The sequence below is a fragment of the Aethalodelphis obliquidens genome, unplaced genomic scaffold, assembly GCF_003676395.1.
Source record: "Aethalodelphis obliquidens isolate GAN/ISIS:26980383/991018 unplaced genomic scaffold, ASM367639v1 scaffold17, whole genome shotgun sequence".
In the NCBI taxonomy this organism is placed as follows: domain Eukaryota; kingdom Metazoa; phylum Chordata; class Mammalia; order Artiodactyla; family Delphinidae; genus Aethalodelphis; species Aethalodelphis obliquidens.
Genome location: NW_020837961.1, coordinates 16,467,697 through 16,473,696, shown reverse-complemented (window position 1 = coordinate 16,473,696; position 6,000 = coordinate 16,467,697). Strand labels below are relative to the sequence as shown.

General features: G+C 36.2%; 1 long non-coding RNA gene across 1 annotated transcript in view; it reads left to right on the top strand.

Moving 5' to 3' along the window:
- The first annotated feature begins 1,590 nt into the window (after positions 1-1,590).
- Positions 1,591-6,000, top strand: part of LOC113625986 (uncharacterized) — a 34,671-nt gene continuing 30,261 nt past the window's right edge. Inside the window, exon 1 of the long non-coding RNA XR_003434982.1 lies at positions 1,591-4,321. This is a non-coding gene — a long non-coding RNA (uncharacterized LOC113625986). The remainder of the gene's footprint in view (positions 4,322-6,000) is intronic.

The following is a 6,000-nucleotide window of genomic DNA, read 5'->3' as shown; positions in this document are numbered from 1 at the left end:
TGTCTTTTCAAATCTTTATTCTGAAGAAACTTTTTCATTTGTTTTGCTTTCATTCTAACAAAATCATTAATTATATTCTTATAAGAATTTTTTCACAATATCTGTTGGTACTAACATAAAGTATAAAAAATGTATTCCAAGTGTATAATATTTAAATATATTTCATTAAAATGGAAATTAAAATAAATATTAAAATTATTTTTGTTTTAAAAAGTTGTCTTAAAATATTCAAAGTTATTAAAGCTAAAAGACAAAATATGAATACAGCTAGTGTTCATATTTTGTCTTTTAGCTTTAATAACTTTGAATATTTTAAGACAACTTTTTTTTTTTTCCCTGTACGCGGGCCTCTCACTGTTGTGGCCTCTCCCGTTGCGGAGCACAGGCTCCGGACGCTCAGACTCAGCGGCCATGGCTCACGGGCCCAGCCGCTCCGCGGCATGTGGGATCTTCCCGGACCGGGGCACGAACCCGTGTCCCCTGCATTGGCAGGCGGACTCTCAACCACTGCGCCACCAGGGAAGCCCAGTGTCTCAATTTTAAATAAAATTTAAATAATTTTTGAAACTTTAATGAAATGTTATTAAATGGTTTTATAAATAAAACTCCTTGCAATTTTAATGTTCAACGTCCATCTTGTTGATAAGGTAAAGAGCCAGTAACACTTCACACGTTACTTGTTATTTTTACAACTATTTATACACAACTGTAAGAGTAATAATAAGTTACTTAATATTGCAAAGTGTTGAACTTTATGTACCTGGTGTGAATACCTTACTATTTGTGAATACCTTACTATTTGTGAATCATTATGTCATTTTAAAATTTAGTCTTATTTAGTCTCTTTAGAACAGCTCTGCCACCTTTCCTCCTTGACATTGCCATTGGAAGAAACCAGATCACTTGTCTAGTAAGATGTCCCACATTCTTGATTTGTCTGATTGTTTAACTTGTTCTTTTAACTCCCATATTCCTATTAACTGGAGGTTTAGCCCAAAGGTTTGGCTGGAAACATGGTAAACATTTCTTGGCAAGAATGCTTCATGGTTAAAGCTGTATATTTAATATTGCATCCCATCAGTGAGCACAAAGTGTCAAGTTTGTCACTTGGCTAAGATGATAATGCCAGCTCAATCAGTTGTAAGATATGTTTTTCCTTTACAATAAGCAAGTAATCTGTGGGGTGATATTTGGTTCTGTGCCAATATCATCTTCAAAAACCTTTACCCAATGGTTTTAACATCCTGTCTGAATTAATTATTTCAATAAGAACTGCAAAAAGATTTTTCCAATTAAGTAATTCCTCCTACATTTATTAGCTGGCATTTTTCTCTAAAGAAGAAGTTTCCCTCATCAACAGGAGATAAATAATAGTTCTTCCCCAAAGGCAGGATAAATGTTTAATTCTTTACAGAGTGAAGAAATGTTTACCTATAAGGGATGAAGAGGCCATGGGAACAGGAGAAGGATGGGAGCAAGACTTCTCTGAGTATAATTTTTTTTCTTTTTTTTAACCATTTAAAAAAATTAAAGTATAGTACAATGTTGTGTTAGTTTCAGGTGTATAGCAAAGTGATTGAATTATACATATGTATATATGAGTGTAATTCTTATAGTTTTGATTTTCTCTTACTAATGTGTTTTATATATTCAAAATTAAGTTTAGAAGGAATATAAAATGTAAATATCCAAATTTAACTCCAACAATCAAAAGGCCTATTTTTATTTCATTTTGGTAGGATCTATACAGAGAATATAATTATTCCAATGAATGTTGAATATAATACTCCATTTGTACTTCCTTAATAGGATACATTCTAAGGACGAAAAGAACTGCAAAGAAATCTTGAAACTGCAAAGAAATCTTGGTAATTTTATTGCTGATATGAATAGAATTATGAGGACCCAAGACTTTCACTGCCAGAGAAAATATACACAAATATAAACCCAGAAGTTCATAAAAATCCCTGTAATATCAAATATGATTATAAATATTAATATGAACTCATTTAAAAATATTTAAGAACATTTCCTAGTTTTGTCCATGGAAAGAACATAGAATTAATGATGCCCCAACTGGTAAAAATAAGATTCCCAGGTATATATGATCTCACTCACAAAATTGGCACTCTATGGCAAAACTGCAAAGCTGGTTAAATCCAGTGCTGTACCCCTCAGGTGCCTGCACCTATGAAGATGGACTTACCTGGAGAAAAACACACCACACTAACTGAATTCATCACCCTAACCTGACGTGGGCCTCAGTGATACCTCACGGTTGAAATATAGATTCTTGGTCCATTCACTGTGCTACTCTTTGGATTATTTCACACTTCTCTTTTCCCCTATTTCCAAGTCACTTCCTCTATCCTCACTCTGCCAGTTTTGCTTCCTAATTCTCTGAGAAGATGGAAACAATCAGAAAAGAACTTCCTAGGCTCTCATCACATCTACACTATACAATCCAAACCATCACTCACATGTAGTCTAGCATCTTTCCTGCTGTTATAGAACCTCCCTTTCCTCCACATAGGGAGAACATCTCATCCTCTCCCACCTTGCATAGGGACATTACGCCAGCATTCTCCCTCCATCACCATTGTCCCTCGCTACTTAATTATTCCTATGAGCATATACATATGTTATTTCCCCATCCTTTAGGAAACTTCTCCTAACCTCACTTTCTCTGCCAGCTACTGCCTTGATTCTCTGCTTGGCAGAAAAACTCCTCAAAAGAGTTATCTGTATGTTCCATAGGGCCCATGAAACCACCGTCCATATAAATTTATGGAATATTTTCTCTCTCCAGAAGGTTTCCTCATGCCCCTCCCTAGTCAACACACCCTCAAAAGGTAATCACTATTCTGACTTCCATCATTATTTGTTTTGCCTAAACTACATATAAATGCATCATCAGTATGTACTGTTGTGACTACTTTCACTTAATATAATGTCTGTAATATTCATCTGTTTTGTTGCAAGTATCAGTAGTTTCTTTTTTAATTAAATTACTATGTAGTATTCCATTGAATAGCCTCTTTTGTGACAGACCTCTTCAGGAATTTCGCTCATTTTAAAAAGTTGGATTATTGTCATTTTCTTACTGATTTAGAGATGTTGGACGTACGTGTCATGAAGATCTCTCAGTCTGTGATTTGCCTTTTTACCTGCTTAATTGTGTCTTTTGATGGGTATGGTTCTTAATTTTAATGAAGTCAGTCTTTTATGGTTAGTATTTTTTGTCTTCTATTTAGGACTGTCTCGAGGAAATTTTCCTGTTTTACTCTAAAAGCTTTATTGTTTTACACATTTAGAACTGTGATATATCTCAAATTAAATTTTGTATACCCTGTTTGGTAGGGGTCAAGTTCCATTTTGTTCCATAAAATATCCACGTGTTCCAATACCCCTTATTGCAAAGCTATTCATTCCCTTATAGACTTGCATTGATATCTGTCATAAACTGGGTCTTTTTCTGACTATTCTCTTCCATTGGTCTATTTGTATATCCTGTGCCAATCCTACACTGTCTTAACTTCTGTAACTTTGTACTATGTCTTGAATTCAAATACGTTCTTCTCAAGCTTGACTGGGTTCTTCTGGTCCTGATGTTTTTTGATACCACAAAGTAATACATATTGATGCACCCAATGCAGATAAGGCCAATTTTATGTTATCAGCAATCAGTTGATAGGAAAAAAAATATCTATATGGTGCTTGAACAAGTATTTTGAAAAGCCTCAGATGGCAAAATCTCACCAATAGTATTTTAAGTGTCCATAGTTCACCTATTCTCATTCCTTCATTCTCCCCAGTCCAATCATGTGTGGAAATGTACCAGTTTTTAAAGTGAGCGTGAAGTTATTTCTTTATACCAGGTCCTTAATGTTCATTTTGAGAATAGTGATAAGAAGTGGAGGGTTAACAATGATTATCTATGACAAAAGCACAGAATAAAGGTATAGGTAACAAACCCCCGGCTTTATCCCATGTTTTATCATTGACAGCACCAGGATCTATTAATAATGTATTGAGAAACTTTACATCTATATCAGTGGTTCTCAACTGGGTGGGGGGTGATTTTTACTTCCTGGGGGACATTTGACAACGTCTGGAACATTCTTTTGGTCACAACTGGGGCAGGAAGTGGGACAGAGAGGAAGGTGCCTCTGACTTCTAGTGGGTCCAGACCTAGAATGTTGCTCAACACCCTACACTGCACCAGACAGCAAAGGATTATCCAGCCGAAGATGTCAGTCTGCAGAGATTAAGAAACCCTGATCTAGATGGTCACATCTTTCTCCAAAAGAAAGATATTCAGGTAAGTAACTCACCCATTTAATTCTGCTATGGTATGTGCAAATCAAGAGAGCAAGCAGACAGCAGATGCCTTGATGAGTCAATATGCTACAGTGGGGTGGAGAGGTAGGATTTAAATGTTAAGATAAATCACATCAGTTTACCAGAGAAGAAAATCAAGAACTGAAGGAGATGGTAATGTGAACTAAGGGGTCACAGTACCCCCCCCACATACCATGGAGATTAAAGTTGACAAACTCTCTCTCACTTCTGTGGGAAACTATTCTCTCCTGACACATAATTGTTATGTGGAAGGGGGTGGAGATACGCTCCCCTACTCTCAGATGTTCAGAGGGAAATGGGTTTTTTGGTGGCTACAATCTGAAGCTAGAGTCTACATGTCTACATATTGTTCTTTAATAGCCCCTTATATTTTTCCTGCTCTTCTGCTCTCTCTGTCAATTGTTCCTTGTCTCTCCTAGAGTTTAGAATCCCAGGTTTTGGAACCACCCATGTTTTTTTCTATTGGGTCATTTCCGTTAGCATACAAATATGACACTATTATGTCTACCATCTTAAAACATAAAACCTTTGCTTGAATCATTTCTCTGTTCCCCTTTTCAGCAAACCTCAAAAAGGCTCTGTTTACTCATTGTATCCAATTTCTTTCTTCCAATTTTTCCTGAAGTCACTTAAATAAGGCTCAGCCTACCTTCTGCCTTGTCTCCCTAATTCCATCTGTGCTCGACGTTCTATTCTCAACACAAACAGCCAGAGTGAGCTTTTAAATATGCAATGGCTTTCTTCAAAACACTGCAATAGCTCTTCATTTCTTAAAATAAGAGCCAGCGTTCTTTCGTATCTATAAGGCCATGTGTGATCTGGCCCCATTTACTCCTTTGATTTTCTGTCTCCCAGTCCTCTCCTTACTCATTTCACTTCAGCCACTCTGGTCTTTTTGATGTTTCTGGGACTATCCCAGACTCAAGATCTTTGTACTGCTTTTTCGTTTGCCTGGAACCCTCTTCCTCCAGATGTTCATATGGTACACTCTGTTATATCCTCAAGTCATTTCTCAATGAAGTCTATCCTACTATAACTCTTTAAAATTATAAATACTCCATGTTGCATTCCCAGATCTGTTTCTTCCCATACAGCTCATCAACTTTTACAATTGTTTATTCAACATTTATTGATTACCTACCATGTGCCAGGCATAGTACTAGTTGCTGGGGATGCATCAGTGAACAAAATAGACAAAAATATCTTCCTTCATAGAGCTTATATTTCAGAGGGAGGAGACAGATAAACATAATAAGGAAATCGTGTGGTTTTAGTAAAAAGACAAATTAACAGTGGATAATCATCAGAATAATTTCGCAATTAAAAAAACCCACTGATTCCTGGGTCTCACTTCAGACGTACTGAATCAGAGCCATTAGAGTGAGGCCTAGGCGTGGGGCCTGTATTTTATAAAACTCTAGGTTATTCAGAAAGATTGAGATAAATGCTTTAGAGTATAATTATGTCTCAGAACCAAGGATAATGGCACATTTGCTCCTTTCTCTAACAATTTATTCACATTATACTTATATCTTGACAGAGAGGAAAAAAGAGATAACCACAGGGAAATAAGTATTCTAAGATTTACGTTTCTGGATGATTTTTTTCTGGGCCAAGATTTTCCCACTGTATGGGAAT